General features: G+C 42.1%; 1 protein-coding gene across 1 annotated transcript in view; it reads right to left on the minus strand.

The window, feature by feature from the left end:
- The window catches only part of LOC144769737 (killer cell lectin-like receptor subfamily B member 1), a 357,657-nt gene that overhangs the window by 210,270 nt on the left and 134,856 nt on the right, over window positions 1-12,531 (minus strand). The window lies entirely within an intron of this gene.

Below are 12,531 nucleotides of genomic sequence, written 5' to 3' on the forward strand. Positions count from 1 at the left end.
TACGTCTCCCTAGAACTTCATCAGCTATCACTTCTTCTATATTTCTAGGAACTATATTTTCTTTTTCAGTTGAACAACCGTTCTTCATTCCATAGGCATGGCCACTCGATCTGCTTGAACTAATGTATTGGTTTGAAGATAGCTCTCTTCATTAAAAAAAGGCTCTGTACTTGAAGTGTGCTTCCATTCATCCAAAGAAATATCACAAAAGTTAGTTCTGTTAATTAGTCTCTTCTTTTTAGTTTTGACTTTCATAAAACGTATTGGCTTATCTAATGGTCGAATTTTGTTTAAAATTAAAATTAATAATTTCCTTTTCAATTCAAAAGCCCTTTCAACAATAGTTTCAATCTGTTTCTTCTTTTTAAAAATGTAGATTTTTTTATATTTCTTCCCATCTTTAATACATTTAGTACTACTCTATTGGGAAACATTATTACTTATATCATAAAATTGATGCTTTCTTCTATAATCATAGATTGTTTTTTCAGAACATGATTTGCCATTAATGTGTCCTTTTATAATTTCATTCTTCTTTGTTCTTAAGGCATTCTTTCTATTTTTTACATTGGGCAAACTGTTTCTAGCCCTTGAAAGTCTTTTAATAAATTATTTTGTTCTCTTACAGAAAGACTGTTTCTTTTTTCCCACATGTTGTAGTTCATCTAATTGTTGCTGTTGTCATTTCTTTAAATATTATTCTTTCTTTTCTTGTTCCTCTTTACTGTCTATTTTATTGGTCATGGTAAGTCTTTTTTAATGAAGATGAAGAATATCTGTAAATAAATAAAAAAGAAAAATCTAATATTATTAATATAACTATATAGAAATACACTATTGTATAAAAAAACATGTTGTAAGTAAAAACCAATTAAATACTTTCTTTTGAAATCACAATGCGTGTGCTGCACTACACAGGTACTACTTGGATCATTGTAGGAGTCAATGAGTAGTGTTTAGGTGTTCAGAGGACTTCATGGGCAGTGGACAGGGGATTTTATTAGTGCATGTATTTGTGCCTGGGTCATTGCATGGTTATGTACATGGTTAGTGACTGGATGATTAGAGGACTGTAAGGAGAATACATGGTTAATTTATAAGTGCATTGGTTATGGCGAACTGATTGGATAAGTACATGGTACTGGCAGGGTGACTGGAGGAGTGCATAGGCAGTGACAGGGAGATTACTGGACTGCATAGGTAGTCCTCAGGCAGAGATTGGATAGGTACACGGTACTGACAGGGTAATTGGAAGAGTGTTCACAGAGTGACGGGGGAATGCTAGAGTACATAGGTAGTACTCTGGGGATTGTAGCAGTGAATATATTAGTGCCAGGGCCGTTGCATGAGTACATGGGAGTGAGTTCATGATTATTGTACTGCAAAGAGATTGCATGGTGAATTTACAAGTGCTTTGTTTTTGATAAACTGATAAGATAAGTATTTGGTGCTGGTGGAGTGATTGCAAGAGTGCTCATGGAGTGACAAGGGGAATGCTGGAGTGCATAGGTAGTGCTCTGGGGATTGTAGCAGTGTATGTGGTAGAGCCTGGTCCATTGCATGAGTACATGGGTAGTGACTGTGTGATTAGAGTGCTGCAGGGTGAGTGCATAGTGAATTTATAAGTGCTTGGGTTTTGGCGGAGTGATTGGATAAGTACATACTACTGGCTGGTTGATTAGAGAAGTGCATAGGTAGTGACAGGGAGATTACTGGGGTGCATAGGTAGTACTCATGGGATTCTAGCACTACATCTCTTAGTGCCTCCGTTATTGCATAAGTACATTGTTAGAGACTGGATGATTACAGTGTTGCAAGCAGAGTACATGGTGAATTTATAAGTGCTTGTGTATTGGAGCAGTAATTGGAAAAGTACATGTTGCTGGTAGGGTGATTGGAAGTGTGCTCAAAGAGTGACTAGGGGACTGCTGGAGTGTGTAGGTAGCCCTCACTACATCTATTAGTGCCTGGGTCATTTCTTAAGTACATGATTAGTGACTGGATGATTAGAGTGCAACAAAGAGAGTACATGGTGAATTTATAAGTGCTTGGGTATTGGGGCAGTGATTGGATAAGTACACTGTACTGGCAGCGTTATTTCAAGATTACTCAAGAAGTGACAAGGGGAATGCTGGAGTGCATAGGTAGTGCTCTGGGGATTGTAGCAGTGAATGTGTTAGGGCCTGGTCCATTGCATGAGTACATGGGTAGTGACTGCATGATTAGAGTACTGCAAAGAGAGTGCATGTTGAATTTATAAGTGTTTTGGTTTTAGTGAACTTATTAGGTAAGTGTATGATGCTGACGGAGTTATTGGAAGAGTGCACAGGGAGTGACAGTGTGCTTGCTTGACTGCATGGGTAGTGCACTGGGGATTGTAGCACTACATCTGTTAGTGCCTGGGCCATTGCATAAGTACATGGTTAGTGACTTGATGATTAGAGTGATGCAAAAAAAGTACATGGTGAATTTATAAGTGCTTGGGTATTGGCGCAGAGATTGGATAATTACATGGTGCTGGCAGGGTGATTGGAAGAGTGCTCAGGGAGTGGCAGAGGGATAGCTGGAGTGCATAGGTAGTGCTCTGCAGATTGTAGTAGTGCATGTGTTAGTGCCTTGGCGATTGCATGAGTACATGCGCAGTGACTGGATGATCTAGACTGCTGCAAGAAGACTGCATGGTGAATTTATAAGTGCTTGGGTTTTGGCGGAGTGATTAGCTAAGCATAGGGTGCTCTCAGAGTGATTGGAAGCGTTCACAGGGAGTGACAGGGGGATTGCTGGACTTGGGTAGTGCTCTGGGGATTGTAGCAGTGCATATGTTAGTGCTTGGGCCATTACATGAGTACATGGGTAGTGACTGGATGATTAGAGTACTGTAAGGAGAGAAAATGGTGAATTTATAAGTGCTTGGGTTTTGGCGGACTAATTGGATAAGTACATGGTGCTGGCTGAGTGATTCGAGAAGTGCATAGGTAGTGACAAGGAGATTACTGGACTGCATAGGTAGTCCTCAGGTGAATGTAGCACTCATCTGTTAATGCCTGGGTCATTGAATAAGTACATGGTGAGTGACTGGATGATTAGAGTCCTGTAAAGATGGTACATGGTTAATTTATAAGTGCTTGGGTATTGGTGCAGTGATTGGATAAGTACACAGTGCTGACAGGGTAATTGGAAGAGTGCGCTCGGAGTGACAGGGGGAATGATGGAGTGCATAGGTAGTGCTCAAGGGAATGTAGCAGTGAATGTATTCGTGTTTGGGCCATTGCATGAGTACATGGGTGGTGACTATATGATTAAAGTACTGCGAACTGATTAGATACGTATATGGTGCTGGCGGAGTGATTGGAAGAGTGCACAGGGAGTGATGAGGAGACTGCTGGACTGCATGGGTAGTGATCTGGGGTTTGTAGCACTGCATGAGTTGGTGCTTGGGCCATTGCATGAGTACATGGGTTGTGACTGGATTATTACAATGGTGCAAGGAGAGTACATGGTGAATTTATAAGTGCTTGGGTTTTGGCAGAGTGATTGGATAAGTACAGACTGCTGGCTGGGTGATTGAAGGAGCGCACAGGTAGTGACAGGGGGGTTACTGGAGTGCATAGGTAGTCCTCAGAGGACTGTAGCACTACATCTGTTAGTGGCTGTGTCATTACATTAGTATATGGTTAGTGACTTGATGATTAGAGTGCTGCAAAGAGAGTACATGGTGAATTTATAACTGCTTTGGTTTTGGCAAAGTGATTGGATAAGTGTATGGTGCTGGTGAATAGATTTGAAGAGTGCACAGGGAGTTACTGGGGGATTGCTGGACTGCATGGGTAGTGCTCTGGAGATTTTAGCACTGCATGAGTTAGTGCCTTGGACATTGAATGAGTACATGGGTAGTGACTGGATGATTACAGTGGTGCAAGGAGAGTGCATGGTGAATTTATAAGTGCTTGGGTTTTGGCGGAGTGATTGGATAAGTGCATACTACTGGCTGGTTGATTAGAGAAGTACATAGGCAGTGACAGGGGGATTACTAGGGTGCATAGGTAGTCCTCGTGGTATTCTAGCACTACGGGCCATATGTATCAAGCAAATTAGCATTCGCAAAAGGCCGAAATTCGCAGAATATCGACCTTTGCGAATGCTAATTTGCTAAATGGAATGTATGAAACATTTTCGCAGCAAAATAAGGAATCTCAAAATTTGCCATTCCTTATTTTGCGATTGCACTTAAGGAATCGCAAATTTAGCGATTCCTTAAACGCAATGTATCGAATGAAAAAGAATGCAAAAATGCCCATAAGTATTCGCAACTTCTAGTTGGTGGTAAGTTGCAAATTCTTTTGAAAAAGCAATTTATTTAAAATCCAAAGGTGGCATATGACACTCACACATGCCCTTAGGGCATGTATGTGCGCCATATGCCCACACATGTCATTTTCAGGGGTGCAGCAGGGTGTTCTTGTGACACCCCAGCACCCTTGAAAATATTCCTAAATTGCGATTAGCAAATTGCTAATCGCAAATTTCCCCTTCATTCCTATGGGCCTCCTGGCCCATAGAAATGAATGGGAAATTTGTGATTAGCAATTTGCTAATCGCAATTTAGGAATGTTAAGGAATCGCTAAAAAGAAGCGATTTCCTACATACATACCGTTTTGCGATTTCTAATTAGCGATTCCTTAAAATTCGCTATTTAGAAATCGCAAATGGTGAGGATGATACATATGGCCCTACATCTGTTAATGCCTGGGGCATTGCATAAGTACATGGTTAGTGACTTGATGATTAGAGTGCTGCAAAGAGAGTACAAGCAGAATTTATAACTGCTTTGGTTTTGGTGAAGTGATTATATAAGTATAAGGTGCTGGTGATTAGATTGGAAGAGTGCATAGGGAGTGACAGGGCGATTGCTGCACTGCATGGGTAGTGCTCTGGAGATTTTAGCACTGCATGAGTTAGTGCCTTGGCCATTGCATGAGTACATGGGTAGTGACTGGATGATTTGAGTGATGCAGGGTGAGTGCATGGTGAATTTATAAGTGCTTGGGTTTAGGCGGAATGATTGGATAACTACATAATACTGGCTGGTTGATTGGAGACGTGCATAGGTAGTGACAGGGGGATTACTGGGCTGCATAGGTAGTCCTCATTGGATTCTGGCACTACATCTGTTAGTGCCTGGGTTATTGCATAAGTACATGGTTAGTGACTGGGTCATTAGTGTGCTGAAAGCAGAGTACATGGTGAATGTGTAAGTGCTTGTGTATTGGCACAGTGATTGGATAAGTACATGTTGCTGGCAGGGTGATTGGAAGAGTAAACAGGGAGTGACAGTAGGAATGCTGGAGTGCATAGGTATTGCTCTGGGGATTGTAGCAGTGCCTGTGTTAGTGCCTAGGCCATTGCATGAGTACACGGGTAGTGACTGCATCATTAGAGTACGTCAAAGACAGTGCATGGTGAATTTAAAAATGCTTTGGTTTTGGCGAAGTGATTAGATCAGTGCACCTCGTGCTGGCAGGGTTAGTGGAAGAGTGTAAAGGGAGGGTAAACAACATTTACCCCGAATGTTTTTTCCCGCAGGTTGAACTGCTGAACGGAATTACACCAAATTTGGCAAAAAAGTAGCCCTTGGTTCAGAAAGAGACCTATTTGTTAAATGGTGTAAATCCGTTCCGTAGTTCCAGAGAAAAAGGACTCTTTCTGAACCAAGGGCTACCTTTTTGCCAAATTTGGTGTAATTCCATTCAGCAGTTTGGACTGTAGCTTTGTCTAAATTTTCCTATGGAAAAAAACATGGGGAATACGCATCTTGGGACCCCCCTTTTTTCTCGGACCCCGCTTGTCAAATCACTCCAAAACTTCCAAGACAGGAGCAGACCGGAGCGGGCCACTAGTTTTATAAATGTTGCGAAGATTCGTCCACCGGCGCCAAAGTTATTGGAAAACAAACAAAAAAAATCCTATGGAAACTAGTTACTAATGTCCCAAAACATGTAATCTCCATGTTATTTTCCATAGGAAACTTTAGCTCGAACTGCTGAACCGAATTCCACCAAATTTGGCAAAAAGGTAGCCCCTTGGTTCAGAAAGAGACCTTTTTATTAAATGGTGCAAATCCATTCGGTAGTTCTTGAGAATTTTTTTAAAAAGGTCGGAAAATCAATTTCCCATAGGAAACTTTAGACATGGCTACAGTTTGAACTGCTGAATGGAATTACACCACATTTGGCAAAAAGGTAGCCCCTGGTTCAGAAAGAGACCCTTTTTTAAAATGGTGTAAGTCCGTTCAGTATTTGCTGAGAAAATGACAAAATAAAAATGTTTATATCTAGAGGCGCAGTGGATCTGCGGACCCTCCCGACCACATGTTTATTCTAATTTAAACCAGGAAGTGTTGGCAGCCATCTTGTGACTCGGTAGAACCAAGGCACAAGAAAACAGAAAAACAAATGCGTAAAACAAGAAAAAGGGGCAGGGTAGAAACCCCCTAGGCCTACTTAGGGGGTCCCACAAGGACCCCCAGGGCCACAAATCGGCAAACGTTGCGGAGGATCCGCGGATCCTGCCGTGAAAATAAAAAAAGCAAAGCACGGGCTCCCTCGCTTTGTTATTATTAAGCCCCTGGGTGGGCCAAGTCCCTGGGGCATGCTATATTGTGATTGCAGCCCCAGGGACCGCTACCCCGGGGTTTTTCTCAAATATTTGAGGGGGCACATGGCCCCACCGCAGCCCTGGGGTCTGCCACCCCCGGAGGTTTTTTTTAAAAGTACCTGTGTAGGGGTGGCTCGAGCCCCCCCCACACGCCCCGGGGACCACCACCTCCAAGGGACTTTGCCAAAGTTGGGAGAGGGGCCGCATGGCCCCCCTCCAGGAGCCCTTGATGGCCCTGGGTACCTCCACCCCCCAGGGCCGGCTCCTGCAGTGTCCCGAGGTGCTCACCCCCGGTACACTGCTGTTTGCAATAACAGGGCACTGCAAACTGCTTTGCTTCATTGAAGCAAGAGCAGGGAAACACGCTCTTGCTTCAATGAAGCAAAGTAGATTGCTTTTCCACACGGGGAGCTACATGTCAGCAGCTCCCCATGTGGAAAAGCAATGTCGGCTCCTGCAGGACGCACAGAGCCAGTGGGAGCATAGGGGCATTGGGGCTCCCCCTATGGTCCCCAACGGATAGGGCCTGCCCCTGGGGATGGGGTCCCGGGGCTAGAAGTGGCCCGGGAGGGGGGCCATGCGCCCCCCTCTTCAAAATTAAAAAATAATAAAGGCCGTCCCCGGGGATGGGTCCCCGGAGCCAATAAAGGCCTCAGGAGGGGGGCCACACAGCCCCCTACATACAAAATAAATATATATGTGGCCATGCCCCGGGGCTGCAATCCCCGGGGCTGAAATTGGCCACGGGAGGGGGGGGGCACGCGGCACCCTTCCCGTTCATTTTGTTTTATTTTGATAAAAGGTGTCAGGCCCTGGGGGATGGGGTCCCCAGGGCCCAAAACAAAGTAAAAAGAAGGGGGGCCACACAGCCCTCTTCTAAAAAAAGAAAAAAAGACCTCGATTGCACTGGAGGCCCAGCCCCTTCCCAGCAACACTCTGCAAACGCGCCCTGTGGCATGTTTTATATTGGGGAATTAATTCCCCTGCACTACTGGGGGTCCCTGGGAGCCAACTAGCCCACCAGGTACCTCCAGTAAGCACCACAGGGCTGCGTTGCAGAGAGGTGGTCCAGGCCACGCCCCTTTTTACACCTCTCTGCCATGCAGCTCTGTGGCGCTTACTGGAGGTACGTAGTGGGCTAGTTGGACCCCGGGGACCCTCATGATTGAAGAGAAATGCTGAGCTGTGACGATTTGGATCAACGCTGATTTACCAGGGTCTTACTCATAACGTACTGACACTGCATTACGAGCGTGAGTAAACGTGATCATGTCATCACGTGTTAGCGGCCATTTTGGAAAATTGGGAAAGATCGCATTGCAGCATATTGATGTCTCGTTATATCGTGAATACATTTAACGATCTTTCAAGTTTCCTTAAAGCGGATTTCTCGGTCATCTCACCGGATTGATCTCTTTATTAAGGATTGGTCTCCTTAATGTTGCTTCATTGAATCTGTGTCTACTTGACTGGGTAAATATGAATAGTTGTTGTTTATGAACCTTAGAACTCTGGATTAAAGATTTCAATTAATATAACTTTATTTTACTGCGGAGAGAGAATATGTTAAATTCTAACAACATTATTTTGGCACCTCCTTGTTTTTTGAAAGTTCCAGGTAAACCACAAACTCCATGGCACAAATGTGTGTTTACTAATTATTTGGAAGCCATTGATGCGTTGGAATATTCAGCTTCTAGGAAAAGAGCAATATTATTTGACCATTTAGGAGATGCTGGGCAACAACTTTTTGACAGTTTACCTATTGTTCAAAATCCTACTTCTTATGATTCTTGGAATGTGTACACTGAAGCACTGGCTCGTTTAGGAAAGCAGTACAAAGATGAACCTTCCATAATGGTTGAGCGTCAAGTCTTTGTTAAAAGGAAACAATTACCTGAGGAGACAATTGAGGATTATCTTGCAACCTTACGTGTTTTTGCATAATAATGCGAATTTGGAACTCATCTGGATACTGCCCTTCGAGACCAATTAGTGTTCAACTGTTTTAATAAGAACATTTTGGAAAGAATTTTGACTTGCAAAAATCCTACCCTGGACGAAGTCATGTTAATAGCTAAAAGTATTGAATGTTCAGTCACTTCCTCAAAAATCTTGGCGGATTCTTCAAGCAACAGTGGAAATATCAATGCTCCTAATGTTAATGTTATGAGTGTATCTAAAGATAATATGCATGAAGTTGATGTTAATGCTCTTACCACTCGTCCTAAAGATTAAAAAAATTTGAACACAAATTTAAATAAGTTTGTTACAGGTGCGGCTCTAAATTTCATCTTGGTAACAGCTCAAATTGTCCAGCTCAAGATAAAAGATGTAACAACTGTAAAAAAATAGGTACTTTTTTTAATATGTGTAGAGTTCCGAAAGATAAAGGAAAAGGTAATCTAGTTTACACTGAAAAAGAAATTTGTGATGCATTGAATGTAGCTTCTTTATCTGTTCACATTAATGCTCTGGAGGATAACAAGATTAAGGGACCCATCTGTAATGTGTTAATAGGAACAAATTCTCTGGATGTGATGGTGGACTCTGGTTCGCCAATCACGATTTTAGATGTAAAAACTTTTAAGAACTTGTGGCATGATCTTAAATTACTACCTTCTGATGTTAATCCCAAAGCTTTTGGGGAATACGATATTATTATGGAAGGGTATTTTTCTGATTCCATCAATTTCAAAGGTAGAATTATCAACACTAAAATATATGTGGCATTGAATGGTAGGGACATTCTAGGATGGCGTGATCAAGGTGCTTTAGGCATAATACTGAAACTTGGTCATCTTGAACCTGTTGTTCTTGGTGAGTTTCCGATATTATCTATTAGTGACAGTAGAACACAAGACCCTCATTTATGCAACTTATTTGACAAATACAAATGAGTGTTTAGTGATAACATTGGTTTAGTAAAAAATGTTGAACATGTTATAAAGTTGAAAGAGAAAGTTTTTCCTATTATTCAAAAACTACGCCCCGTACCTTTGTCTATTAGACATTACTGGAATTAAATCTCTTCATTTAAGTCTTTCATTTCATGTTTTTTTTGTGGATTCTACAAATTAACATAAGAGCCTACTAGAGCATGTTTAGGTATTTCACCCATGGCCTTTCATTAATTCTTCATTCGCATCAGAAGTCAAACAAACACATACACATGAACAGCTAACTTAATCAAATGTGACCAAGGACGATCTATACAATACAAATGAGATCTAAAATGTACATGATTTGATATTGGTACAATCTTGTTTCTCAACAATGAAGTCTTGTTGTGGCTAGTTGAGATGATTATTCCAAGTTCATTCACATTGACACACTTTTCAACACAGAAGCCCCTTCTTCGGGAAGGTCACATGTTATCACTATATACTTCTTTATGTACATATACTCTCTATAGTCTCTAAAACTTTTATATTCCTGGGCTTAAAAGATACCTGAATGGATTGCACAAAAATATCCGTAGCAAGATTCAGTGACAGATGAAGACATGCCAGGTGGTGGATACCGAAGGGGGGAAAAACACTCCCAGATAGTAGCAGGAGTATCCTGTTGCTGCTTTATGTCACTCCATTATGGATTTGGCTGCCACAACCTTGCAGAAGCTGGAGTTGCCATGACCACCAGACTGTATCCCCTGCAGGGTCGTCCATTAACCCCACACATACCATAGTGACGCTGTAGTCATGGAGACTTCAGCTACTGTGGGGTCGCAGCAGCCAAATCCATAACGGAGCGATATAAAGCAGCATTGGGATCCATTTTACCTCACCAATTAGGAGCGGATTCTGACCTTTAACAACCACCATGTGTGCAATTAGAGTCTTGCCAAAATCTGGGACTGGTATTTCCTCCTTGCTATTCACCCCCATATGCTACCTCATCTGTCACTGAATCGTGTAATGCGAGCTCCTACTTATCCGAACATAACGTTTGCAAGTAAGGTCCTGCTACTATCCGGGAGTGTTTCTCCCCTTCATTATCCACCACCTGGTGTGTCTTCATCTGTTACTGATTCTCGCAATGGATATTTTTGGGTCATCCATACAGGTCCCTTCCCTAGACCAGGAATATACCAGTTTTTAAGGATTTAGAGAGTAAATAGTACATAGAGACATATACTGTGGTAACATGGCTTTCCTAAAGAGGGCGCTACTGTGATGAAACATGCATGGATGAACTTCGAAGCATCATCTCAACTGACTTCACTGTTGCCAACAAGGTTGTCAACAAGAGGCGTCTCCTGGTTAGGGGACGTCCCCCTAAACACAGTGTAAAACCCATGACTTGGGTATTGAAGTTGATGAAAAACAAGTACACACGCTTGTTTTCTGCAAAGCAATTTAGGTGTCCTGCCTTTATTGAATGTTCGATATTATGCTCTTCATATCAAAACATTAATGATGAACTTTGACAGTGTAAAAGCATTTGGGTTCATATCTCCCGATGCATTTCGGGCTGTTGCAGCCCTTTATCAGGGGACACGCTCTACAAAAAATTATGAAGCAATGATAGTAAGAGGGCACCAAATGAGGTCATAGAGTCCAACATACTGTAAAGAAGATAAACCAACCGAGTGCGAACGCCATGTTTGACATGTAACCGCAGTTAAGCAAAACAGTGTGTTGAATGCCAGGAATAAACCCGTGTGATGGAACTGCACCCCCACAAGATTGTACCAAGATCAATGTATGTACATTTTAGATATCAATTGTATTGTGTATATTGTCATTGGTCACATTTTGATTAAGTTAGCTGTCAGTGCCAATATGTACACCAGACAAGCATCCATCAGAAAAAATATGTCTAATAGAAATTTCAAAAATATATAAAGTGAACAGTGCTAATAATTTAGTAATACTGAGTTCCCCCAGATACATTGATCCAAATGCCAGCTGTTCATATATGACCTCATTAATTCACACCAATTATATTCTAATAGGTGCTTTCAGCATGTAATCTTTTATACATTGACAATGATGTTTCTGATGTGCATTTTTCCTCATTTTTATAGTCACCCCTGAAGAAGGGCGAAATGCCTGAAATGCATGGGATTATAGACTTCATGTGTTGTAATGAATGGATAATCTTGATATGCTGTAAAAAGGCCTGGATAAGCATTATACAAGCACTTGAATGTTGGGATTTACTGTTCAATATACAACGCAAAGAGAATCAATAACAATAAAATGGTTTAAATTGGATGAACTTTGGTCTACAATGACTTCTCATCTGACTTGGAGAGTGCTTCCTGAGACTGCTACAGGAAATTGTATTAGCTTCATTTGGAATCTCAATAAATAACACATTGTCCTTCTCATATATCGCAGATGCCATACAAGTTTTGCTTTGTCCTGTCACTAAATGCAGGACAGGTATTAGTGACTTCTTACACCTGTATAATGAATGCTTTACCTGCTCTGACTACTTTTGTATCACTGATGCCTTACCAGCTCTGCCGTTTCCTGTATCACTTGTGCCCTACCAGAACTGCCTGCTCCTGTACTACTGATGCCTTAGCAGCTCTTGCTTCTATTGTGTCAATGATGCCTTTCCAGCTCTTCATGCTCTTATATCACTGGTGCCTTACCAGCGCTGCCGTTTCCCGTATCACTGATGCCTTACCAGCTCTACCTGATCCTTTACCACTGATGACTAGACAGCTCTGCCTCCTTCTCTATGAGAGGTGCCTTACCAGCTCTGCCTGCTCCAGTACCACTGATGCAGTAACAACTTTGCCTGATCATGTACCACAGATGCCCTGGCAGCTGTGTCAGCTTCTGTGTCACTAAATCCATGTCAGTTTTGCCTGCTCCTGTGTTACTGGCGCATTACAAGCTCTGCCCACTCCTGTACCACTT

Source organism: Lissotriton helveticus, chromosome 7, assembly GCF_964261635.1.
Source record: "Lissotriton helveticus chromosome 7, aLisHel1.1, whole genome shotgun sequence".
Lineage (NCBI taxonomy): Eukaryota > Metazoa > Chordata > Amphibia > Caudata > Salamandridae > Lissotriton > Lissotriton helveticus.